The sequence below is a fragment of the Scyliorhinus torazame genome, chromosome 11 (genome assembly GCF_047496885.1).
Source record: "Scyliorhinus torazame isolate Kashiwa2021f chromosome 11, sScyTor2.1, whole genome shotgun sequence".
NCBI lineage: Eukaryota > Metazoa > Chordata > Chondrichthyes > Carcharhiniformes > Scyliorhinidae > Scyliorhinus > Scyliorhinus torazame.
Window position 1 is genome coordinate 252,084,822 of NC_092717.1, and position 25,162 is coordinate 252,109,983.

General features: G+C 55.2%; 1 protein-coding gene across 4 annotated transcripts in view; it reads right to left on the reverse strand.

Moving 5' to 3' along the window:
- The window catches only part of tmub1 (transmembrane and ubiquitin-like domain containing 1), a 70,060-nt gene extending 51,353 nt beyond the window's left edge, over window positions 1–18,707 (reverse strand). For 2 of the 4 annotated variants that reach the window (XM_072468569.1, XM_072468567.1), the window contains exon 1: window positions 18,402–18,707. The gene's annotated coding sequence lies outside the window, so the exon portion shown is untranslated. Of the gene's footprint in view, window positions 1–18,389 lie in introns of all 4 variants that reach the window. The other 2 variants (XM_072468570.1, XM_072468568.1) reach the window with 1 other exon arrangement.
- Between the last annotated feature and the right edge of the window lie 6,455 nt (window positions 18,708–25,162).

The window sequence follows — 25,162 nt, forward strand, 5'->3', positions numbered from 1 at the left end:
TGCGGGGAGTGAGGGGGAGAGTGGGATTCGAAAGGGTGGGATATTAAAGGGTGTTGGGGGAGAGTGGGATCAGACTGGGTGGGATATTAAAGAGTGTGGGGAGTGAGCGGGAGAGTGGGATTAGACTGGGTGGGATATTAAAGGGTGTGGGCAGTGAGGGGGTGAGTGGGATTAGACTGGGTGGGATATTAAAGGGCACGGGGAGTGAGGGGGAGAGTGGGATTAGACTGGGTGGGATATTAAAGGGTGTGGGGAGTGAGGGGGAGAGTGGGATGAGACTGGGTGGGATAATAAAGGGTGTGGGAGTGAGGGGGAGAGTGGGATTAGACTGGGTGGGATATTAAAGGGTGTGGAGACTGAGGGGAAGAGTGGGATTAGACTGGATGGGATATTAAAGCGTGAGGGGAGAATGGGATTAGACTGGGTGGGATATTAAAGGGTGTGGGAGTGAGGGGGCAGTGGGATTAGACTGAGTGGGATATTAAAGGGTGTGGGGAGTGAGGGGGTGAGTGGGATTAGACTGGGTGGGATATTAAAGGGCGCGGGGAGTGAGGGGGAGAGTGGGATTAGACTGGATGGGATATTAAAGGGTGAGGGGAGAATGGGATTAGACTGGGTGGGATATTAAAGGGCGTGGGAGTGAGGGGGCAGTGGTATTAGACTGGGTGGGATATTAAAGGGTGTGGGGAGTGAGGGGGAGAGTAGGATGAGACTGGGTGGGATAATAAAGGGTGTGGGAGTGAGGGGGAGAGTGGGATTAGACTGGTTGGGATAGTAAAGGGTGTGGGAGAGATGGGGCAGTGGGAATAGACTGGGTGGGATATTAAAGGGTGTGGGGAGTGAGTGGGAGAGTGGGATTAGACTGGGTGGGATATTAAAGGGTGTGGGGAGTGAGGGGAAGAGTGGGATTAGAGTGGGTGGGATATTAAAGGGTGCGGGGAGTGAGGGGGCAGTGGGATTAGACTGGATGGGATATTAAAGGGTGTGGGGAGTGAGGGGGAGAGTGGGATTAGAAAGGGTGGGATGCGAGGAGTGAGGGGGAGGGTGGGATTAGACTGGGTGGGATATTAAAGGCTGTGAGGAGTGAGTGGGAGAGTGGGATTAGACTGGGTGGGATATTAAAGGGTGTGGGGAGTGAGGGGGAGAGTGGGATTAGACTGGGTGGGATATTAAAGATTGGGGGAGTGAGGGGGAGAGTGGGATTAGACTGGGCGGGATATTATGGGTGTGGGGAGTGAGGGGAGAGTGAGATTAGACTGGGGGGGATATTAAAGGGTGCGGGGAGTGAGGGGGAGAGTGGAATTAGACTGGGTGGGATATTAAAGGGTGTGGGGAGTGAGGGGGAGAGTGGGATGAGACTGGGTGGGATAATAAAGGGTGTGTGAGTGAGGGGGAGAGTGGGATTAGATTGGGTGGGATATTAAAGGCTGTGAGGAGTGAGTGGGAGAGTGGTATTAGTCTGGGTGGGATATTAAAGGGGGCGGGGAGTGAGGGGAAGAGTGGGATTAGACTGGGTGGGATATTAAAGGGTGCGGGGAGTGAGGGGGCAGTGGGATTAGACTGGATGGGATATTAAAGTGTGTGGGGAGTGAGGGGGAGAGTGGGATTAGACAGGGTGGGATGCGGGGAGTGAGGGGGAGGGTGGGATTAGACTGGGTGGGATATTAAAGGCTGTGAGGAGTGAGTGGGAGAGTGGGATTAGACTGGGTGGGATATGAAAGGGTGTGGGGAGTGAGGGGGAGAGTGGGATTAGACTGGGTGGGATATTAAAGGGTGTGGGGAGTGAGGGGGAGAGTGGGATTAGACTGGGCGGGATATTAAAGGGTGTGGGGAGTGAGGGGGAGAGTGAGATTAGACTGGGTGGGATATTAAAGTGTGCGGGGAGTGAGGGGGAGAGTGGGATTCGACAGGGTGGGATAATAAAGGGTGTGTGAGTGAGGGGGAGAGTGGGATTAGATTGGGTGGGATATTAAAGGGTGTGGGAGTGAGGGGGCAGTGGGATTAGACTGGGTGGGATATTAAAGGGTTTGGGGAGTGAGGGGGACAGTGGGATGAGACTGGGTGGGATAATAAAGGGTGTGGGAGTGAGGGGGAGAGTGGGATTAGACTGGGTGGGATATTAAAGGGTGTGGAGACTGAGGGGGAGAGTGGGATTAGACTGGATGGGATATTAAAGGGTGAGGGGAGAATGGGATTAGACTGGGTGGGATATTAAAGGGTGTGGGAGTGAGGGGGCAGTGGGATGAGACTGAGTGGGATATTAAAGGGTGTGGGGAGTGAGGGGGTGAGTGGGATTAGACTGGGTGGGATATGAAAGGGCGCGGGGAGTGAGGGGGAGAGTGGGATTAGACTGGATGGGATATTAAAGGGTGAGGGGAGAATGGGATTAGACTGGGTGGGATATTAAAGGGTGTGGGAGTGAGGGGGCAGTGGTATTAGACTGGGTGGGATATTAAAGGGTGTGGGGAGTGAGGGGGAGAGTGGGATGAGACTGGGTCGGATAATAAAGGGTGTGGGAGTGAGGGGGAGAGTGAGATTAGACTGGGTGGGATATTAAAGGGTGCGGGGAGTGAGGGGGAGAGTGGGATTAGACTGGGTGGGATATTAAAGGCTGTGAGGAGTGAGTGGGAGAGTGGGAATAGTCTGGGTGGGATATTAAAGAGTGTGGGGAGTGAGGGGGAGAGTGGTATTAGTCTGGGTGGGATATTAAAGGGTGCGGGGAGTGAGGGGAAGAGTGGGATTAGACTGGGTGGGATATTAAAGGGTGTGGGGAGTGAGGGGGCAGTGGGATTAGACTGGATGGGATATTAAAGTGTGTGGGGAGTGAGGGGGAGAGTGGGATTAGACTGGGTGGGATATAAAAGGGTGTGGGGAGTGAGGGGGAGAGTGGGATTAGACAGGGTGGGATGCGGGGAGTGAGGGGGAGGGTGGGATTAGACTGGGTGGGATATTAAAGGGTGTGAGGAGTGAGTGGGAGAGTGGGATTAGACTGGGTGGGATATGAAAGGGTGTGGGGAGTGAGGGGGAGAGTGGGATTAGACTGGGTGGGATATTAAAGGGTGCGGGGAGTGAGGGGGAGAGTGGGATTAGACTGGGCGGGATATTAAAGGGTGTGGGGAGTGAGGGGGAGAGTGAGATTAGACTGGGTGGGATATTAAAGTGTGCGGGGAGTGAGGGGGAGAGTGGGATTCGACAGGGTGGGATATTAAAGGGTGTTGGGAGCGAGGGGGAGAGTGGGATTAGACTGGGTGGGATATTAAAGAGTGTGGGGAGTGAGGGGGAGAGTGGGATTAGACTGGGTGGGATATTAAAGGGTGTGGGCAGTGAGGGGGTGAGTGGGATTAGACTGGGTGGGATATTAAAGGGTGCGGGGAGTGAGGGGGAGAGTGGGATTAGACTGGGTGGGATATTAAAGGGTGTGGGCAGTGAGGGGGTGAGTGGGATTAGACTGGGTGGGATATTAAAGGGTGCGGGGAGTGAGTGGGAGAGTGGGATTAGACTGGGTGGGATATTAAAGGGTGTGGGGAGTGAGGGGAAGAGTGGGATTAGACTGGGTGGGATATTAAAGGGTGCGGGGAGTGAGGGGGCAGTGGGATTAGACTGGATGGGATATTAAAGGGCGAGGGGAGAATGGGATTAGACTGGGTGGGATATTAAAGGGCGTGGGAGTGAGGGGGCAGTGGTATTAGGCTGGGTGGGATATTAAAGGGTGTGGGGAGTGAGGGGGAGAGTGGGATTAGACTGGGTGGGATATTAAAGGGTGCGGGGAGTGAGGGGGAGAGTGGGATTAGACTGGGCGGGATATTAAAGGGTGTGGGGAGTGAGGGGAGAGTGAGATTAGACTGGGTGGGATATTAAAGTGTGCGGGGAGTGAGGGGGAGAGTGGGATTCGACAGGGTGGGATATTAAAGGGTGTTGGGAGCGAGGGGGAGAGTGGGATTAGACTGGGTGGGATATTAAAGAGTGTGGGGAGTGAGGGGGAGAGTGGGATTAGACTGGGTGGGATATTAAAGGGTGTGGGCAGTGAGGGGGTGAGTGGGATTAGACTGGGTTGGATATTAAAGGGTGCGGGGAGTGAGGGGGAGAGTGGGATTAGACTGGGTGGGATATTAAAGGGTGAGGGGAGAATGGGATTAGACTGGGTGGGATATTAAAGGGCGTGGGAGTGAGGGGGCAGTGGTATTAGGCTGGGTGGGATATTAAAGGGTGTGGGGAGTGAGGGGGAGAATGGGATGAGACTGGGTGGGATAATAAAGGGTGTGGGAGTGAGGGGGAGAGTGGGATTAGACTGGTTGGGATAGTAAAGGGTGTGGGAGAGATGGGGCAGTGGGAATAGACTGGGTGGGATATTAAAGGGTGTGGGGAGTGAGTGGGAGAGTGGGATTAGACTGGGTGGGATATTAAAGGGTGTGGGGAGTGAGGGGAAGAGTGGGATTAGACTGGGTGGGATATTAAAGGGTGCGGGGAGTGAGGGGGCAGTGGGATTAGACTGGATGGGATATTAAAGGGTGTGGGGAGTGGGGGGGGGGAGAGTGGGATTAGAAAGGGTGGGATGCGAGGAGTGAGGGGGAGGGTGGGATTAGACTGGGTGGGATATTAAAGGCTGTGAGGAGTGAGTGGGAGAGTGGGATTTGACTGGGTGGGATATTAAAGGGTGTGGGGAGTGAGGGGGAGAGTGGGATTAGACTGGGTGGGATATTAAAGATTGCGGGGAGTGAGGGGGAGAGTGGGATTAGACTGGGCGGGATATTATGGGTGTGGGGAGTGAGGGGAGAGTGAGATTAGACTGGGTGGGATATTAAAGGGTGCGGGGAGTGAGGGGGAGAGTGGGATTAGACTGGGTGGGATATTAAAGGGTGTGGGGAGTGAGGGGGAGAGTGGGATGAGACTGGGTGGGATATTAAAGAGTGTGGGGAGTGAGGGGGAGAGTGGGATTAGACTGGGTGGGATATTAAAGGGTGTGGGCAGTGAGGGGGTGAGTGGGATTAGACTGGGTGGGATATTAAAGGGTGCGGGGAGTGAGGGGGAGAGTGGGATTAGACTGGGTGGGATATTAAAGGGTGTGGGGAGTGAGGGGGAGAGTGGGATTAGACTGGATGGGATATTAAACGGCGAGGGGAGAATGGGATTAGACTGGGTGGGATATTAAAGGGCGTGGGAGTGAGGGGGCAGTGGTATTAGGCTGGGTGGGATATTAAAGGGTGTGGGGAGTGAGGGGGAGAGTGGGATTAGACTGGGTGGGATATTAAAGGGTGCGGGGAGTGAGGGGGAGAGTGGGATTAGACTGGGCGGGATATTAAAGGGTGTGGGGAGTGAGGGGAGAGTGAGATTAGACTGGGTGGGATATTAAAGTGTGCGGGGAGTGAGGGGGAGAGTGGGATTCGACAGGGTGGGATATTAAAGGGTGTTGGGAGCGAGGGGGAGAGTGGGATTAGACTGGGTGGGATATTAAAGAGTGTGGGGAGTGAGGGAGAGAGTGGGATTAGACTGGGTGGGATATTAAAGGGTGTGGGCAGTGAGGGGGTGAGTGGGATTAGACTGGGTGGGATATTAAAGGGTGCGGGGAGTGAGGGGGAGAGTGGGATTAGACTGGGTGGGATATTAAAGGGTGTGGGGAGTGAGGGGGAGAGTGGGATTAGACTGGATGGGATATTAAAGGGTGAGGGGAGAATGGGATTAGACTGGGTGGGATATTAAAGGGCGTGGGAGTGAGGGGGCAGTGGTATTAGGCTGGGTGGGATATTAAAGGGTGTGGGGAGTGAGGGGGAGAGTGGGATGAGACTGGGTGGGATAATAAAGGGTGTGGGAGTGAGGGGGAGAGTGGGATTAGACTGGTTGGGATAGTAAAGGGTGTGGGAGAGATGGGGCAGTGGGAATAGACTGGGTGGGATATTAAAGGGTGTGGGGAGTGAGTGGGAGAGTGGGATTAGACTGGGTGGGATATTAAAGGGTGTGGGGAGTGAGGGGAAGAGTGGGATTAGACTGGGTGGGATATTAAAGGGTGCGGGGAGTGAGGGGGCAGTGGGATTAGACTGGATGGGATATTAAAGGGTGTGGGGAGTGAGGGGGAGAGTGGCATTAGAAAGGGTGGGATGCGAGGAGTGAGGGGGAGGGTGGGATTAGACTGGGTGGGATATTAAAGGCTGTGAGGAGTGAGTGGGAGAGTGGGATTTGACTGGGTGGGATATTAAAGGGTGTGGGGAGTGAGGGGGAGAGTGGGATTAGACTGGGTGGGATATTAAAGATTGCGGGGAGTGAGGGGGAGAGTGGGATTAGACTGGGCGGGATATTATGGGTGTGGGGAGTGAGGGGAGAGTGAGATTAGACTGGGTGGGATATTAAAGGGTGCGGGGAGTGAGGGGGAGAGTGGGATTAGACTGGGTGGGATATTAAAGGGTGTGGGGAGTGAGGGGGAGAGTGGGATGAGATTGGGTGGGATAATAAAGGGTGTGTGAGTGAGGGGGAGAGTGGGATTAGATTGGGTGGGATATTAAAGGCTGTGAGGAGTGAGTGGGAGAGTGGGATTAGTCTGGGTGGGATATTAAAGGGTGCGGGGAGTGAGGGGGCAGTGGGATTAGACTGGATGGGATATTAAAGTGTGTGGGGAGTGAGGGGGAGAGTGGGATTAGACAGGGTGGGATGCGGGGAGTGAGGGGGAGGGTGGGATTAGACTGGGTGGGATATTAAAGGCTGTGAGGAGTGAGTGGGAGAGTGGGATTAGACTGGGTGGGATATGAAAGGGTGTGGGGAGTGAGGGGGAGAGTGGGATTAGACTGGGTGGGATATTAAAGGGTGTTGGGAGCGAGGGGGAGAGTGGGATTAGACTGGGTGGGATATTAAAGAGTGTGGGGAGTGAGGGGGAGAGTGGGATTAGACTGTTTGGGATATTAAAGGGTGTGGGCAGTGAGGGGGTGAGTGGGATTAGACTGGGTGGGATATTAAAGGGTGCGGGGAGTGAGGGGGAGAGTGGGATTAGACTGGGTGGGATATTAAAGGGTGTGGGGAGTGAGGGGGAGAGTGGGATGAGACTGGGTGGGATAATAAAGGGTGTGTGAGTGAGGGGGAGAGTGGGATTAGATTGGGTGGGATATTAAAGGGTGTGGGAGTGAGGGGGCAGTGGGATTAGACTGGGTGGGATATTAAAGGGTTTGGGGAGTGAGGGGGAGAGTGGGATGAGACTGGGTGGGATAATAAAGGGTGTGGGAGTGAGGGGGAGAGTGGGATTAGACTGGGTGGGATATTAAAGGGTGTGGAGACTGAGGGGGAGAGTGGGATTAGACTGGATGGGATATTAAAGGGTGAGGGGAGAATGGGATTAGACTGGGTGGGATATTAAAGGGTGTGGGAGTGAGGGGGCAGTGGGATGAGACTGAGTGGGATATTAAAGGGTGTGGGGAGTGAGGGGGTGAGTGGGATTAGACTGGGTGGGATATGAAAGGGCGCGGGGAGTGAGGGGGAGAGTGGGATTAGACTGGATGGGATATTAAAGGGTGAGGGGAGAATGGGATTAGACTGGGTGGGATATTAAAGGGAGTGGGAGTGAGGGGGCAGTGGTATTAGACTGGGTGGGATATTAAAGGGTGTGGGGAGTGAGGGGGAGAGTGGGATGAGACTGGGTCGGATAATAAAGGGTGTGGGAGTGAGGGGGAGAGTGAGATTAGACTGGGTGGGATATTAAAGGGTGCGGGGAGTGAGGGGGAGAGTGGGATTAGACTGGGTGGGATATTAAAGGCTGTGAGGAGTGAGTGGGAGAGTGGTATTAGTCTGGGTGGGATATTGAAGGGTGCGGGGAGTGAGGGGAAGAGTGGGATTAGACTGGGTGGGATATTAAAGGGTGTGGGGAGTGAGGGGGCAGTGGGATTAGACTGGATGGGATATTAAAGTGTGTGGGGAGTGAGGGGGAGAGTGGGATTAGACAGGGTGGGATGCGGGGAGTGAGGGGGAGGGTGGGATTAGACTGGGTGGGATATTAAAGTCTGTGAGGAGTGAGTGGGAGAGTGGGATTAGACTGGGTGGGATATAAAAGGGTGTGGGGAGTGAGGGGGAGAGTGGGATTAGACAGGGTGGGATGCGGGGAGTGAGGGGGAGGGTGGGGTTAGACTGGGTGGGATATTAAAGGCTGTGAGGAGTGAGTGGGAGAGTGGGATTAGACTGGGTGGGATATTAAAGGGTGCGGGGAGTGAGGGGGAGAGTGGGATTAGACTGGGCGGGATATTAAAGGGTGTGGGGAGTGAGGGGGAGAGTGAGATTAGACTGGGTGGGATATTAAAGTGTGCGGGGAGTGAGGGGGAGAGTGGGATTCGACAGTGTGGGATATTAAAGGGTGTTGGGAGCGAGGGGGAGAGTGGGATTAGACTGGGTGGGATATTAAAGAGTGTGGGGAGTGAGGGGGAGAGTGGGATTAGACTGGGTGGGATATTAAAGGGTGTGGGCAGTGAGGGGGTGAGTGGGATTAGACTGGGTGGGATATTAAAGGGTGCGGGGAGTGAGGGGGAGAGTGGGATTAGACTGGGTGGGATATTAAAGGGTGTGGGGAGTGAGGGGGAGAGTGGGATGAGACTGGGTGGGATAATAAAGGGTGTGTGAGTGAGGGGGAGAGTGGGATTAGATTGGGTGGGATATTAAAGGGTGTGGGAGTGAGGGGGCAGTGGGATTAGACTGGGTGGGATATTAAAGGGTTTGGGGAGTGAGGGGGAGAGTGGGATGAGACTGGGTGGGATAATAAAGGGTGTGGGAGTGAGGGGGAGAGTGGGGTTAGACTGGGTGGGATATTAAAGGGTGTGGAGACTGAGGGGGAGAGTGGGATTAGACTGGATGGGATATTAAAGGGTGAGGGGAGAATGGGATTAGACTGGGTGGGATATTAAAGGGTGTGGGAGTGAGGGGGCAGTGGGATGAGACTGAGTGGGATATTAAAGGGTGTGGGGAGTGAGGGGGTGAGTGGGATTAGACTGGGTGGGATATTAAAGGGTGTGGGCAGTGAGGGGGTGAGTGGGATTAGACTGGGTGGGATATTAAAGGGTGCGGGGAGTGAGGGGGAGAGTGGGATTAGACTGGGTGGGATATTAAAGGGTGTGGGGAGTGAGGGGGAGAGTGGGATTAGACTGGATGGGATATTAAAGGGTGAGGGGAGAATGGGATTAGACTGGGTGGGATATTAAAGGGCGTGGGAGTGAGGGGGCAGTGGTATTAGGCTGGGTGGGATATTAAAGGGTGTGGGGAGTGAGGGGGAGAGTGGGATGAGACTGGGTGGGATAATAAAGGGTGTGGGAGTGAGGGGGAGAGTGGGATTAGACTGGTTGGGATAGTAAAGGGTGTGGGAGAGATGGGGCAGTGGGAATAGACTGGGTGGGATATTAAAGGGTGTGGGGAGTGAGTGGGAGAGTGGGATTAGACTGGGTGGGATATTAAAGGGTGTGGGGAGTGAGGGGAAGAGTGGGATTAGACTGGGTGGGATATTAAAGGGTGCGGGGAGTGAGGGGGCAGTGGGATTAGACTGGATGGGATATTAAAGGGTGTGGGGAGTGAGGGGGAGAGTGGGATTAGAAAGGGTGGGATGCGAGGAGTGAGGGGGAGGGTGGGATTAGACTGGGTGGGATATTAAAGGCTGTGAGGAGTGAGTGGGAGAGTGGGATTTGACTGGGTGGGATATTAAAGGGTGTGGGGAGTGAGGGGGAGAGTGGGATTAGACTGGGTGGGATATTAAAGATTGCGGGGAGTGAGGGGGAGAGTGGGATTAGACTGGGCGGGATATTATGGGTGTGGGGAGTGAGGGGAGAGTGAGATTAGACTGGGTGGGATATTAAAGGGTGCGGGGAGTGAGGGGGAGAGTGGGATTAGACTGGGTGGGATATTAAAGGGTGTGGGGAGTGAGGGGGAGAGTGGGATGAGACTGGGTGGGATAATAAAGGGTGTGTGAGTGAGGGGGAGAGTGGGATTAGATTGGGTGGGATATTAAAGGCTGTGAGGAGTGAGTGGGAGAGTGGGATTAGTCTGGGTGGGATATTAAAGGGTGCGGGGAGTGAGGGGGCAGTGGGATTAGACTGGATGGGATATTAAAGTGTGTGGGGAGTGAGGGGGAGAGTGGGATTAGACAGGGTGGGATGCGGGGAGTGAGGGGGAGGGTGGGATTAGACTGGGTGGGATATTAAAGGCTGTGAGGAGTGAGTGGGAGAGTGGGATTAGACTGGGTGGGATATGAAAGGGTGTGGGGAGTGAGGGGGAGAGTGGGATTAGACTGGGTGGGATATTAAAGGGTGTTGGGAGCGAGGGGGAGAGTGGGATTAGACTGGGTGGGATATTAAAGAGTGTGGGGAGTGAGGGGGAGAGTGGGATTAGACTGTTTGGGATATTAAAGGGTGTGGGCAGTGAGGGGGTGAGTGGGATTAGACTGGGTGGGATATTAAAGGGTGCGGGGAGTGAGGGGGAGAGTGGGATTAGACTGGGTGGGATATTAAAGGGTGTGGGGAGTGAGGGGGAGAGTGGGATGAGACTGGGTGGGATAATAAAGGGTGTGTGAGTGAGGGGGAGAGTGGGATTAGATTGGGTGGGATATTAAAGGGTGTGGGAGTGAGGGGGCAGTGGGATTAGACTGGGTGGGATATTAAAGGGTTTGGGGAGTGAGGGGGAGAGTGGGATGAGACTGGGTGGGATAATAAAGGGTGTGGGAGTGAGGGGGAGAGTGGGATTAGACTGGGTGGGATATTAAAGGGTGTGGAGACTGAGGGGGAGAGTGGGATTAGACTGGATGGGATATTAAAGGGTGAGGGGAGAATGGGATTAGACTGGGTGGGATATTAAAGGGTGTGGGAGTGAGGGGGCAGTGGGATGAGACTGAGTGGGATATTAAAGGGTGTGGGGAGTGAGGGGGTGAGTGGGATTAGACTGGGTGGGATATGAAAGGGCGCGGGGAGTGAGGGGGAGAGTGGGATTAGACTGGATGGGATATTAAAGGGTGAGGGGAGAATGGGATTAGACTGGGTGGGATATTAAAGGGTGTGGGAGTGAGGGGGCAGTGGTATTAGACTGGGTGGGATATTAAAGGGTGTGGGGAGTGAGGGGGAGAGTGGGATGAGACTGGGTCGGATAATAAAGGGTGTGGGAGTGAGGGGGAGAGTGAGATTAGACTGGGTGGGATATTAAAGGGTGCGGGGAGTGAGGGGGAGAGTGGGATTAGACTGGGTGGGATATTAAAGGCTGTGAGGAGTGAGTGGGAGAGTGGTATTAGTCTGGGTGGGATATTAAAGGGTGCGGGGAGTGAGGGGAAGAGTGGGATTAGACTGGGTGGGATATTAAAGGGTGTGGGGAGTGAGGGGGCAGTGGGATTAGACTGGATGGGATATTAAAGTGTGTGGGGAGTGAGGGGGAGAGTGGGATTAGACAGGGTGGGATGCGGGGAGTGAGGGGGAGGGTGGGATTAGACTGGGTGGGATATTAAAGTCTGTGAGGAGTGAGTGGGAGAGTGGGATTAGACTGGGTGGGATATAAAAGGGTGTGGGGAGTGAGGGGGAGAGTGGGATTAGACAGGGTGGGATGCGGGGAGTGAGGGGGAGGGTGGGATTAGACTGGGTGGGATATTAAAGGCTGTGAGGAGTGAGTGGGAGAGTGGGATTAGACTGGGTGGGATATTAAAGGGTGCGGGGAGTGAGGGGGAGAGTGGGATTAGACTGGGCGGGATATTAAAGGGTGTGGGGAGTGAGGGGGAGAGTGAGATTAGACTGGGTGGGATATTAAAGTGTGCGGGGAGTGAGGGGGAGAGTGGGATTCGACAGTGTGGGATATTAAAGGGTGTTGGGAGCGAGGGGGAGAGTGGGATTAGACTGGGTGGGATATTAAAGAGTGTGGGGAGTGAGGGGGAGAGTGGGATTAGACTGGGTGGGATATTAAAGGGTGTGGGCAGTGAGGGGGTGAGTGGGATTAGACTGGGTGGGATATTAAAGGGTGCGGGGAGTGAGGGGGAGAGTGGGATTAGACTGGGTGGGATATTAAAGGGTGTGGGGAGTGAGGGGGAGAGTGGGATGAGACTGGGTGGGATAATAAAGGGTGTGTGAGTGAGGGGGAGAGTGGGATTAGATTGGGTGGGATATTAAAGGGTGTGGGAGTGAGGGGGCAGTGGGATTAGACTGGGTGGGATATTAAAGGGTTTGGGGAGTGAGGGGGAGAGTGGGATGAGACTGGGTGGGATAATAAAGGGTGTGGGAGTGAGGGGGAGAGTGGGGTTAGACTGGGTGGGATATTAAAGGGTGTGGAGACTGAGGGGGAGAGTGGGATTAGACTGGATGGGATATTAAAGGGTGAGGGGAGAATGGGATTAGACTGGGTGGGATATTAAAGGGCGTGGGAGTGAGGGGGCAGTGGTATTAGGCTGGGTGGGATATTAAAGGGTGTGGGGAGTGAGGGGGAGAGTGGGATGAGACTGGGTGGGATAATAAAGGGTGTGGGAGTGAGGGGGAGAGTGGGATTAGACTGGTTGGGATAGTAAAGGGTGTGGGAGAGATGGGGCAGTGGGAATAGACTGGGTGGGATATTAAAGGGTGTGGGGAGTGAGTGGGAGAGTGGGATTAGACTGGGTGGGATATTAAAGGGTGTGGGGAGTGAGGGGAAGAGTGGGATTAGACTGGGTGGGATGCGAGGAGTGAGGGGGAGGGTGGGATTAGACTGGGTGGGATATTAAAGGCTGTGAGGAGTGAGTGGGAGAGTGGGATTTGACTGGGTGGGATATTAAAGGGTGTGGGGAGTGAGGGGGAGAGTGGGATTAGACTGGGTGGGATATTAAAGATTGCGGGGAGTGAGGGGGAGAGTGGGATTAGACTGGGCGGGATATTATGGGTGTGGGGAGTGAGGGGAGAGTGAGATTAGACTGGGTGGGATATTAAAGGGTGCGGGGAGTGAGGGGGAGAGTGGGATTAGACTGGGTGGGATATTAAAGGGTGTGGGGAGTGAGGGGGAGAGTGGGATGAGACTGGGTGGGATAATAAAGGGTGTGTGAGTGAGGGGGAGAGTGGGATTAGATTGGGTGGGATATTAAAGGCTGTGAGGAGTGAGTGGGAGAGTGGGATTAGTCTGGGTGGGATATTAAAGGGTGCGGGGAGTGAGGGGGCAGTGGGATTAGACTGGATGGGATATTAAAGTGTGTGGGGAGTGAGGGGGAGAGTGGGATTAGACAGGGTGGGATGCGGGGAGTGAGGGGGAGGGTGGGATTAGACTGGGTGGGATATTAAAGGCTGTGAGGAGTGAGTGGGAGAGTGGGATTAGACTGGGTGGGATATGAAAGGGTGTGGGGAGTGAGGGGGAGAGTGGGATTAGACTGGGTGGGATATTAAAGAGTGTGGGGAGTGAGGGGGAGAGTGGGATTAGACTGTTTGGGATATTAAAGGGTGTGGGCAGTGAGGGGGTGAGTGGGATTAGACTGGGTGGGATATTAAAGGGTGCGGGGAGTGAGGGGGAGAGTGGGATTAGACTGGGTGGGATATTAAAGGGTGTGGGGAGTGAGGGGGAGAGTGGGATGAGACTGGGTGGGATAATAAAGGGTGTGTGAGTGAGGGGGAGAGTGGGATTAGATTGGGTGGGATATTAAAGGGTGTGGGAGTGAGGGGGCAGTGGGATTAGACTGGGTGGGATATTAAAGGGTTTGGGGAGTGAGGGGGAGAGTGGGATGAGACTGGGTGGGATAATAAAGGGTGTGGGAGTGAGGGGGAGAGTGGGATTAGACTGGGTGGGATATTAAAGGGTGTGGAGACTGAGGGGGAGAGTGGGATTAGACTGGATGGGATATTAAAGGGTGAGGGGAGAATGGGATTAGACTGGGTGGGATATTAAAGGGTGTGGGAGTGAGGGGGCAGTGGGATGAGACTGAGTGGGATATTAAAGGGTGTGGGGAGTGAGGGGGTGAGAGGGATTAGACTGGGTGGGATATGAAAGGGCGCGGGGAGTGAGGGGGAGAGTGGGATTAGACTGGATGGGATATTAAAGGGTGAGGGGAGAATGGGATTAGACTGGGTGGGATATTAAAGGGTGTGGGAGTGAGGGGGCAGTGGTATTAGACTGGGTGGGATATTAAAGGGTGTGGGGAGTGAGGGGGAGAGTGGGATGAGACTGGGTCGGATAATAAAGGGTGTGGGAGTGAGGGGGAGAGTGAGATTAGACTGGGTGGGATATTAAAGGGTGCGGGGAGTGAGGGGGAGAGTGGGATTAGACTGGGTGGGATATTAAAGGCTGTGAGGAGTGAGGGGGCAGTGGGATTAGACTGGATGGGATATTAAAGTGTGTGGGGAGTGAGGGGGAGAGTGGGATTAGACAGGGTGGGATGCGGGGAGTGAGGGGGAGGGTGGGATTAGACTGGGTGGGATATTAAAGTCTGTGAGGAGTGAGTGGGAGAGTGGGATTAGACTGGGTGGGATATAAAAGGGTGTGGGGAGTGAGGGGGAGAGTGGGATTAGACAGGGTGGGATGCGGGGAGTGAGGGGGAGGGTGGGATTAGACTGGGTGGGATATTAAAGGCTGTGAGGAGTGAGTGGGAGAGTGGGATTAGACTGGGTGGGATATTAAAGGGTGCGGGGAGTGAGGGGGAGAGTGGGATTAGACTGGGCGGGATATTAAAGGGTGTGGGGAGTGAGGGGGAGAGTGAGATTAGACTGGGTGGGATATTAAAGTGTGCGGGGAGTGAGGGGGAGAGTGGGATTCGACAGTGTGGGATATTAAAGGGTGTTGGGAGCGAGGGGGAGAGTGGGATTAGACTGGGTGGGATATTAAAGAGTGTGGGGAGTGAGGGGGAGAGTGGGATTAGACTGGGTGGGATATTAAAGGGTGTGGGCAGTGAGGGGGTGAGTGGGATTAGACTGGGTGGGATATTAAAGGGTGCGGGGAGTGAGGGGGAGAGTGGGATTAGACTGGGTGGGATATTAAAGGGTGTGGGGAGTGAGGGGGAGAGTGGGATGAGACTGGGTGGGATAATAAAGGGTGTGTGAGTGAGGGGGAGAGTGGGATTAGATTGGGTGGGATATTAAAGGGTGTGGGAGTGAGGGGGCAGTGGGATTAGACTGGGTGGGATATTAAAGGGTTTGGGGAGTGAGGGGGAGAGTGGGATGAGACTGGGTGGGATAATAAAGGGTGTGGGAGTGAGGGGGAGAGTGGGGTTAGACTGGGTGGGATATTAAAGGGTGTGGAGACTGAGGGGGAGAGTGGGATTAGACTGGATGGGATATTAAAGGGTGAGGGGAGAATGGGATTAGACTGGGTGGGATATTAAAGGGTGTGGGAGTGAGGGGGCAGTGGGATGAGACTGAGTGGGATATTAAAGGGTGTGGGGAGTGAGGGGGTGAGTGGGATTAGACTGGGTGGGATATGAAAGGGTGAGGGGAGAATGGGATTAGACTGGGTGGGATATTAAAGGGTGTGGGAGTGAGGGGGCAGTGGTATTAGACTGGGTGGGATATTAAAGGGTGTGGGGAGTGAGGGGGAGAGTGGGATGAGACTGGGTCGGATAATAAAGGGTGTGGGAGTGAGGGGGAGAGTGAGATTAGACTGGGTGGGATATTAAAGGGTGCGGGGAGTGAGGGGGAGAGTGGGATTAGACTGGGTGGGATATTAAAGGCTGTGAGGAGTGAGTGGGAGAGTGGGATTAGACTGGGTGGGATATTAAAGGGTGTGGGCAGTGAGGGGGTGAGTGGGATTAGACTGGGTGGGATATTAAAGGGTGCGGGGAGTGAGGGGGAGAGTGGGATTAGACTGGGTGGGATATTAAAGGCTGTGAGGAGTGAGTGGGAGAGTAGGATTAGACTGGGTGGGATATAAAAGGGTGTGGGGAGTGAGGGGGAGAGTGGGATTAGACTGGGTGGGATATAAAAGGGTGTGGGGAGTGAGGGGGAGAGTGGGATTAGACTGGGTGGGATATTAATGGGTGCGGGGAGTGAGGGGGAGAGTGGGATTAGACTGGGCGGGATATTAAAGGGTGTGGCGAGTAAGGGGGTGAGTGAGATTAGACTGGGTGGGATATTAAAGGGTGCGGGGAGTGAGGGGGAGAGTGGGATTAGACTGGGCGGGATATTAAAGGGTGTGGGGAGTAAGGGGGAGAGTGAGATTAGACTGGGTGGGATATTAAAGGCTGTGAGGAGTGAGTGGGAGAGTGCGTTTAGTCTGAGTGGGATATTAAAGGGTGCGGGGAGTGAGGGGGAGAGTGGGATTCGACAGGGTGGGATATTAAAGAGTGTGGGGAGTGAGGGGGAGAGTGGGATTAGACTGGGTGGGATATTAAAGGGTGTGGGCAGTGAGGGGGTGAGTGGGATTGGACTGGGTGGGATATTAAAGGGCGCGGGGAGTGAGGGGGAGAGTGGGATTAGACTGGGTGGGATATTAAAGGGTGTGGGGAGTGAGGGGGAGAGTGGGATGAGACTGGGTGGGATAATAAAGGGTGTGTGAGTGAGGGGGAGAGTGGGATTAGATTGGGTGGGATATTAATGGGTGTGGGAGTGAGGGGGAAGTGGGATTAGACTGGGTGGGATATTAAAGGGTGTGGGGAGTGAGGGGGAGAGTGGGATGAGACTGGGTGGGATAATAAAGGGTGTGGGAGTGAGGGGGAGAGTGTGATTAGACTGGGTGGGATATTAAATGGTGTGGAGACTGAGGGGGAGAGTGGGATTAGACTGGATGGGATATTAAAGGGGGAGGGGAGAATGGGATTAGACTGGGTGGGATATTAAAGGGTGTGGGAGTGAGGGGGCAGTGGGATTCGACTGAGTGGGATATTAAAGGGTGTGGGGAGTGAGGGGGCAGTGGGATTAGACTGGATGGGATATTAAAGGATGTGGGGAGTGAGGAGGAGAGTGGAATGAGAGTGGGTGGGATAATAAAAGGTGTGGGAGTGAGGGGGAGAGTGGGATTAGACTGGTTGGGATAGTAAAGGGTGTGGGAGAGATGGGGCAGTGGGGTTAGACTGGGTGGGATATTAAAGGGTGTGGGGAGTGAGGGGGAGAGTGGGATTAGAAAGGGTGGTATGCGAGGAGTGAGGGGGAGGGTGGGATTAGACTGGGTGGGATCTTAAAGGCTGTGAGGAGTGAGTGGGAGAGTGGGATTAGACTGGGTGGGATATTAAAGGGTGTGGGGAGTGAGGGGGAGAGTGGGATTAGACTGGGTGGGATATTAAAGGGTGCGGGGAGTGAGGGGGTGAGTGGGATGAGACTGGGTGGGATATTAAAGGGTGCGGGGAGCGAGGGGGAAAATGGGATTATACCAGTTTTCCTCAAACCTCCCCCCCTCGACCAATCTTTGCCACCCGGCAGACCTTCGCAAGCCACGCCACGTTCGTTCACCAATGCAAAAGCGGAGCCTCTGGGCCACCATGATTTCACTTGAATCCGGAGGGGGCAATGTGCATATCAGGTGCAGACTTCGGCCGACTTCATAAAATCATTAGACATAGGAGCAGAATTAGGCCACTCGGCCCATCAAGTCTGCTCCACCATTCAATCATTGCTTTTTAAAAAAATTTAGAAAACCCAATTAATTTTTTTCCAATTAAGGGGCAATTTAGTGTGACCAATCCACTTACCCTGCACATCTTTGGGTTGTGGGGGTGAGACCCACACAGACACTGGGAGAATGTGCAAACTCCACACGGACAGTGACCCAGAGCTGGGATCAAACCTGGGACCTCGGCGCCGTGAGGCAGCAGGGCTAACCACTGCGCCACCCTACTGCCCTTCAATAATGGCTGATATTTTTCTCATCCCATTTTCCTGCCTTCTCCCCATAACCCCTGATCCCTTTATTAATCAAGAACCTATCTATCTCTGTCTTGAAGACACTCAGTGGCCCCCCACAGCCTTCTGCGGCAAAGAGTTCCACAGATTCACCACCCTCTGGCTGAAGAATTTTCTCCTCATCTCTGTTTTAAAGGATTGTCCCTTTAGTCTGAGATTGTGTCCTCGGGTTCTCGTCTCTCCGAGTAACGGAAACATCCTCTCCACTTCAGTCTATCTCGGCCTCGCAGCATTCTGTGAATTTTGCCAAAGCTAGCTTTGTTCTCTCCCTATAGATGCTGCCAGACATGCTGAGATTTTCCAGCATTTTCTCTTTTGATTTCTGTCAGTTATATTTATGGAAACAGAAAATCCAATCCCGCACATGTAGGTCACTGTTAAGGGCAAAAGGAACAAAATGTGACCCTCCCGATACCTGCCCACAACCCGTACTTTGGAAAACCCTGGTCTAGTAAACCTTCGCTGAACACCTTCCAACATCTTTACATCCTCCCTTAAATGTACCAGAATTGTACACAGAACTCCAAATGTGGTCTCACCAATGCCCTGTACAACTGAAAGATAGCCAATTTAACCAATTGCCCTCAAAATAAGTGATAACATTCTATTAGTTTTCCTAATTACTTGCTATACCTGCAGACTTGCCTTTTGTGATTCGTGCATAAGGACACCCAGATCCCTCTACATCAGACTTTTCAAACTCAGGGTCGCGGGCAGGTGTCGGGAGGGTTGCGGAGTAGTCGGTCGTGGCGATCCCGATCGTGGGAGAAGTGGCCAACAGCCACAACCGGCTTTTTGACCAGTTTTTAAATACAAATGATGGGAGTCTTCCAGCCAGGAGCGACGGCAGAGAGATGGTCACGCGCCCAGCATGTCCACTGAACATCCGTGCTCTGGACGCAAAATCACAGAGGAGATTCCTTCATTTTGCAGCTGCCAGCATGCAAGTAACAGGACTGTGTGAAGAATTAGGGAAGAGAGGGTCAGAGACACAAACAGGCCAGGATCTCACAACTGAATCTGCTGGAGAGAGCGTCTCAGGAGAGTCCTCGGCAGGACAATGCAATGCTGGTGTGAGCTGTATGCAGAGCTCCAGGGCGTCTGGTGAACAGCCAAAGCAAAAACTGAAATTGGGAACAAAAGCACGATAAAGATGATTTATGGAGCTTTTTTTTTAAATTATAAATTTAGAGTACCCAATTATGTTTTTCCAATTAAGGGGCAATTCAGCGTGGCCAATCCACCTACCCTGTTCATATTTTAGGTTGTGGGGGTGAGACCCACGCAGACACAGGAAAATGTGTAAACTCCACACGGACACTGACCTGGGGCCAGGATCGAAAACGGGTCTTTGGTGCCGTGAGGCAGCAGAGCTAAGAGCTGCACCACCATGTTGCCCTTTCTTGCGGTTTTGTTAATGCTAATCAGGATGCAAAGCCCATGTGCGTTATGTGCAGGGAAGTACTGGCAAATGAAAGCTTAAAACCCTCAAAAATTCTAAGACATTTGAGGACTCAGCACAGCGAGTTCGAGGACAAACTTCTTGATTTTCATCAATTGAAGTCCTTAACAGAAATGTAACATTGAATGACAAAGCAAGTGAGATCTTGCGGGTCAAACAGGCTCACCTCTCTCATTAAAGGTAAGAAATAACGGTGTGTTGCAAAGGTCAGCCGGCGTGGGTCCCAGGAAAAAAATGATTGAAAAGCAGTGATCGAGAAGGGCAAAGGCAGCAAATACCTGGGAACATCTTCAAGCCACTCACCACCCTGACTTGGAAATATATCACCGTTCCTTCACTGGGTCAAAATCATAGAACTCCCTCCCTGACTGCATAGTGGGTGTACCTACACCACACCACACCACATGGACTGCAGCGGTTCAAAAAGGCAGCTCACCACCAGCTTCTCAAGGGCAATTAGAGAAGGGCAATAAATGCTGGATTTAACCAGCGCAGCCGACATCTCAAGAATTAACATTTTCAATATGGTGATGCACAGCAGGATCCCAGCAATAGCAATTCGGTAAACTGGCAGTATATCCATGGCAACGGTGTTGGGTAAGGGAGGAATGTTGACTGAGAACCAGAATTGTGCTGGGCAAAGCACCCCAGAACCAAAGGGGCACCAACTAGGTGGGTACACCCCCCAGCTGGCAGCTCGCCGAGTGCTTGACACCCACTGCTGCCTCACACCAACCTGTGACTCACTGTATGGGGATGGGGTGGGAGGTGTTAGGGATGTTGGGTGGGGGGGAGGGGGGGGGGGTGATGGGGTCCTGAGGCATGTTGGGCGGGTGCTGGGGACGTTAGGGGAGCTGCTGGGTCGGTGGGGGTATGTGTGTGTTGAAGGAGATATTGGGGAGGGTGGTTGGGGGGAGGTTGATGGGGGGATGGGGTGTCAGGGGGGTGTTGGGGGGTGCATGGGGGTATTGATGGGGGGGGTGTTGATGGGGATTGGGAGTTGGGAGAGGGGGTGTTGGGAGGGGTGTTAATGGGGGTATTGGGGGAGGGGATGTTGATTGGGGGGGGTGATGATGGGAGGGTGATGAAGGGGGGGTTGATTGTGGGGGGGGAGATGAGAGTTGATGGTGGGGGGGGGTTTGATGAGGGGGTTGTTGATAGGGAGTTTGGGTGGGTGTTGGGGGGGGTGTTGATGGCGGAGTGTTGCTGGGGGTTGATGGGGGGCTGTTGCTGGGGGGGGTGATGATGGGGGGGGGTGTTGCTGGGGGGGTGTTATTGGGGGGGTGTTTATTGGGGGGGGTTTATTGGGGGGGTGTTGATGGGGGGGGAATGATGGGGGGGGAGGTTGATGGGGGTAGTTTGATGGGGGGTAGGTTGATGCGGGGTAGGTTGATGGGGGGTAGGTTGATGGGGGGTAGGTTGATGGGGGGTAGGTTGATGGGGGTAGGTTGATGGGGGGTAGGTTGATGGGGGGTAGGTTGATGGGGGGTAGTTGATGGGGGGTAGGTTGATGGGGGGTAGGTTGATGGGGGGTAGGTTGATGGGGGGGTAGGTTGATGGGGGGTAGGTTGATGGGGGTAGGTTGATGGGGGGTAGGTTGATGGGGGGTAGGTTGATGGGGGGTAGGTTGGATGGGGGTAGGTTGATGGGGGGTAGGTTGATGGGGGGTAGGTTGATGGGGGGTAGGTTGATGGGGGGTAGGTTGATGGAGGGGTAGGTTGATGGGGGTAGGTTGATGGGGGGTAGGTTGATGGGGGTAGGTTGATGGGGGGTAGGTTGATGGGGGGTAGGTTGATGGGGGGTAGGTTGATGGGGGGTAGGTTGATGGGGGTAGGTTGATGGGGTAGGTTGATGGGGGGTAGGTTGATGGGGGGGTAGGTGATGGGGGTAGGTGATGGGGGGTAGGTTGATGGGGGGTAGGTTGATGGGGGGTAGGTTGATGGGGGGTAGGTTGATGGGGGTAGGTTGATGGGGGGTAGGTTGATGGGGGGTAGGTTGATGGGGGGTAGGTTGATGGGGGGTAGGTTGATGGGGGGTAGGTTGATGGGGGGTTGGTTGATGGGGGTAGGTTGATGGGGGTAGGTTGATGGGGGGTAGGTTGATGGGGGGTAGGTTGATGGGGGGTAGGTTGATGGGGGGTAGGTTGATGGGGGGGGTAGGTTGATGGGGGGTAGGTTGATGGGGGGTAGGTTGATGGGGGGTAGGTGATGGGGGGTAGGTTGATGGGGGGTAGGTTGATGGGGGGGTAGGTTGATGGGGGGTAGGTTGATGGGGGGTAGGTTGATGGGGGCTAGGTTGATGGGGGCTAGGTTGATGGGGGCTAGGTTGATGGGGCTAGGTTGATGGGGGGTAGGTTGATGGGGGGTAGGTTGATGGGGGGTAGGTTGATGGGGGGTAGGTTGATGGGGGGTAGGCTGATGGGGGGTAGGTGATGGGGGGTAGGTTGATGGGGGTAGGTTGATGGGGGGTAGGTTGATGGGGGGTAGGTTGATGGGGGGTAGGTTGATGGGGGGTAGGTTGATGGGGGGTAGGTTGATGGGGGGTAGGTTGATGGGGGGGTAGGTTGATGGGGGGTAGGTTGATGGGGGTAGGTTGATGGGGGGGTAGGTTGATGGGGGGTAGGTTGATGGGGGGTAGGTGATGGGGGGTAGGTTGATGGGGGTAGGTTGATGGGGGTAGGTTGATGGGGGTAGGTTGATGGGGGGGTAGGTTGATGGGGGGTAGGTTGATGGGGGGGTTGGTTGATGGGGGGTAGGTTGATGGGGGGTAGGTTGATGGGGGGTAGGTTGATGGGGGGGTAGGTTGATGGGGGGTGGTGATGGGGGGTTGGTTGATGGGGGGGTAGGTTGATGGGGGGGGTAGGTTGATGGGGGGTAGGTTGATGGGGGGTAGGTTGATGGGGGGTAGGTTGATGGGGGGTAGGTTGATGGGGGGTAGGTTGATGGGGGGTAGGTTGTGGGGGGTGGTTGATGGGGGGTAGGTTGATGGGGGTAGGTGGTGGGGGGGTGGGTTGGTGGGGGGTAGGTTGATGGGGGGTTGGTTGATGGGGGGGTGGTTGATGGGGGGTAGGTGATGGGGGGTAGGTTGTGGGGGTGGTTGTGGGGGGTGGGGTGATGGGGGTAGGTGATGGGGGTAGGTTGATGGGGGTAGGGTTGTGGGGGGTAGGTTGATGGGGGGTTGGTGTTGGGGGGTAGGTTGATGGGGGGTAGGTTGTGGGGGGGTGGGTGATGGGGGGTAGGTGTGGGGTGGTGTGGGGGGTAGGTTGATGGGGGGTAGGGTTGATGGGGGGGTAGGTTGTGGGGGGTAGGTTGATGGGGGGTAGGTTGATGGGGGGGAGGTTGATGGGGGGTAGGTTGATGGGGGGGTAGGGTTGATGGGGGGTAGGTTGATGGGGGGGTGGTTGTGGGGGGGTAGGGTTGATGGGGGGTAGGTTGGATGGGGGGGTAGGTTGATGGGGGGTGGTTGATGGGGGGTAGGTTGATGGGGGGTAGGTTGATGGGGGGTAGGTGATGGGGGGGTTGGTTGATGGGGGGTAGGTTGATGGGGGTAGGTTTGATGGGGGGTAGGTTGATGGGGGGGTAGGTTGATGGGGGGGTAGGGTGATGGGGGGTAGGTTGATGGGGGGTAGGTTGATGGGGAGTAGGTTGATGGGGGGTAGGTTGATGGGGGGTAGGTTGATGGGGGGGTGGTTGATGGGGGGGTAGGTTGATGGGGGGTAGGTTGATGGGGGGTAGGTTGATGGGGGGGTAGGTTGATGGGGGGTAGGTTGATGGGGGGTGGTTGATGGGGGGTAGGTGATGGGGGGTAGGTTGATGGGGGGTAGGTTGATGGGGGGTAGGTTGATGGGGGGGTAGGTTGATGGGGGGTAGGTTGATGGGGGGTGGTGATGGGGGGTAGGTTGATGGGGGGTAGGTTGATGGGGGGGTAGGTTGATGGGGGGTAGGTGATGGGGGGGGGTAGGTTGATGGGGGTAGGTTGATGGGGGGTAGGTTGATGGGGGGTAGGTTGATGGGGGGTAGGTTGATGGGGGGGTAGGTTGATGGGGGGTAGGTTGATGGGGGGTAGGTTGTGGGGGGTGGGTGATGGGGGGGTAGGTTGATGGGTGGGTAGGTTGATGGGGGGTAGGTTGATGGGGGGTAGGTTGATGGGGGTAGGTTGATGGGGGTAGGTTGATGGGGGGTAGGTTGATGGGGGTAGGTTGATGGGGGTAGGTTGATGGGGGTAGGTGATGGGGGGTAGGTTGATGGGGGGGTAGGTTGATGGGGGGTAGGTTGATGGGGGGTAGGTTGATGGGGGGTAGGTTGATGGGGGGGTAGGTTGATGGGGGGGTAGGTTGATGGGGGGTAGGTTGATGGGGGTAGGTTGATGGGGGTAGGTTGATGGGGGTAGGTTGATGGGGGGTAGGTTGATGGGGGTAGGTGATGAGGGGGTAGGTTGATGGGGGGTAGGTTGATGGGGGGTAGGTTGATGGGGGGTAGGTTGATGGGGGGTAGGTTGATGGGGGGTAGGGTTGATGGGGGGTAGGTTGATGGGGGGTAGGTTGATGGGGGTAGGTTGATGGGGGTAGGTTGATGGGGGGTAGGTTGATGGGGGTAGGTTGATGGGGGTAGGTTGATGGGGGGTAGGTTGATGGGGGGTAGGTTGATGGGGGGTAGGTTGATGGGGGGTAGGTTGATGGGGGGTAGGGTTGATGGGGGTAGATTGATGGGGGGTAGGTGATGGGGGGTAGGTTGATGGGGGGTGGTTGATGGGGGGTAGGTTGATGGGGGGTAGGTTGATGGGGGGTAGGGTTGATGGGGGTAGGTTGATGGGGGGTAGGTTGATGGGGGTAGGTTGATGGGGGGTAGGTTGATGGGGGGTAGGTTGATGGGGGGTAGGTTGATGGGGGGTAGGTTGATGGGGGGTAGGTGATGGGGGTAGGTTGATGGGGGTAGGTTGATGGGGGTAGGTTGATGGGGGGTAGGTTGATGGGGGGGTAGGTTGATGGGGGTAGGTTGATGGGGGGGGTAGGTTGATGGGGGGTAGGTTGATGGGGGGTAGGTTGATGGGGGGTAGGTTGATGGGGGGTAGGTTGATGGGGGGTAGGTTGATGGGGGGTAGGTTGATGGGGGGTAGGTTGATGGGGGGTAGGTTGATGGGGGGGTAGGTTGATGGGGGGTGTTGATGGGGGTGTTGATGGGGGGGTGTTGATGGGGGGTGTTGATGGGGGGTGTTGATGGGGGGTGTTGATGGGGGGTGTTGATGGGGGGTGTTGATGGGGGGTGTTGATGGGGGGTGTTGATGGGGGGTGTTGATGGGGGGTGTTGATGGGGGTGTGTTGATGGGGGGTGTGTTGATGGGGGGGGGTGTTGATGGGGGTGGTGTTGATGGGGGGGGTGTTGATGGGGGGGGTTGCTGATGGGGGGGGAGGGTTGATGGGGGGAGGGAATGGGGTTTTGATGGGGGGGTGTTGATGGGGGGGGTGTTGATGGGGGTGTTGTTGGGGGGGGTTGTTGGGGGGGTGTTGATGGGGGGGGTGGTGATGGGGGGGGTGTTTGATGGGGGGGGTGTTGATGGGGGGGGTTGATGGGGGGGTGTTGATGGGGGGGGTGTTGATGGGGGGGGGGTGTTGATGGGGGGGGGTGTTGATGGGGGGGGGTGTTGATGGGGGGGTGTTGATGGGGGGGGTGTTGATGGGGGGGGTGTTGATGGGGGGGGGTGTTGATGGGGGGGGGTGTTGATGGGGGGGGTGTTGATGGGGGGGGGTGTTGGGGGGATGGGGGGGTGTTGATGGGGGGGGGTGTTGATGGGGGGGGGTGTTGATGGGGGGGTGTTGATGGGGGGGGTGTTGATGGGGGGGTGTTGATGGGGGGGGGGGTGTTGATGGTGGGGCTGTGATGGGGGCTGTTTGATGGGGGGGTGTTGATGGGGGTGGTTGTTGATGGGGGGGTGTTGATGGGGGGTG